This window comes from Haliaeetus leucocephalus, unplaced genomic scaffold (assembly GCF_000737465.1).
Source record: "Haliaeetus leucocephalus isolate CR32 unplaced genomic scaffold, Haliaeetus_leucocephalus-4.0 Scaffold395, whole genome shotgun sequence".
In the NCBI taxonomy this organism is placed as follows: domain Eukaryota; kingdom Metazoa; phylum Chordata; class Aves; order Accipitriformes; family Accipitridae; genus Haliaeetus; species Haliaeetus leucocephalus.
In genome coordinates this window covers 6473413-6474486 of record NW_010972831.1, presented here as the reverse complement: position 1 = coordinate 6474486, position 1074 = coordinate 6473413, and the positions used below count along the sequence as shown (strand labels likewise).

General features: G+C 70.2%; 1 protein-coding gene across 1 annotated transcript in view; it reads left to right on the top strand.

The window, feature by feature from the left end:
* The first annotated feature begins 833 nt into the window (after nucleotides 1-833).
* TBX4 (T-box 4) overlaps nucleotides 834-1074 on the top strand; it is a 37566-nt gene continuing 37325 nt past the window's right edge. The window contains exon 1 of the mRNA XM_010573782.1: nucleotides 834-839. The gene's annotated coding sequence lies outside the window, so the exon portion shown is untranslated. The remainder of the gene's footprint in view (nucleotides 840-1074) is intronic.

The window sequence follows — 1074 nt, the reverse complement described above, 5'->3', positions numbered from 1 at the left end:
TTGGAGAGCCGGTCCCTGAAAGCGGGGCTTATCCTCCCCCTGCCTGCTCCTTGGGCTCGGCGGTGATGAGCCGTGAATAGGAGCCACCCTGCCGTCGGGGATCCGGCCGTTTATCTGCCGGGTGATGACAGTCAGGCTGGTTTCGAGCCTCGCCGGGAATTGCCGGAGCCTCCGGGAAGCGCACGGCGCTGCCGGGGGGGGGGGGGGGGGGGCTCCGTCCGACGGGGACGCTTCGCCCCTCGGCTCCGGTCCCGTCCCCTCCACCGGGGGCTGATGAAACCGGTCGCGGCCTCCTCCAGCCCCACCGGTGCGGGTGGCGGCTGGGGGAGCCCGGGGGGTGGTGGGGTGGGGGGGGGAGTAGGTGCCGTGGACCGGAGCCCGTTGCGGGCAGGTGCTGCCCGGTCTGAAGGCACGGAGGAGCCGAGCGTGGATAACTTCAGCCGGGGAAGGGCCCGACACCGCGCTCCAGCATCCCCGGCCGCACAGACGGGGAGGGCCGGGGGCTGGCGGGAGGAGGAGGGGGAGGCTTTGGCTTTGCTTTAATTAAATCCTCCCCACTTGGGGATGGCCCCCTCCCCCCCTTCTTTTTTTTTTTTTTTGTTCAAGGGTGAAAAAAAAAAAAATATGCATTTAACGTAGGGAAGCGCAGGCAGCGTCCCTGATTCCCGCTGTCCCTGTCCGCGGCTGCGGGAGGAAGGGGTGGAGGGAGACTCACCCGAACAAAGCCGAGCGACCGGCACCAGCCGCAGAGTAAATCCCCAAATTCACCTTTGCCGTGGAGCCCGGCCCTCGGCAGCCGTCCCGGGCCCCGCAACCTGCGAGGAGAGCCCGGCCCGCAGGTGGGAACCGGCGGCGGGACGGAGCGCTCCGAGCGGCGGTCGGTGCGGTGCCCGGCTGCGCGCATCCTCCGCGGCTCTGCGCGGACTCTCCCCTCCCGCGGCGGTGGGGTCGGGGTACGGGGGCCGGCCCGTAGCTCAGAAGCAGCTACGACCCGCGGAAACCACCGCGGTCGCGTACGGGGCCCAGCTCGGCGCCGGGGACCGGTGCGCCGGTACACCCCGGACGAGCCGGACC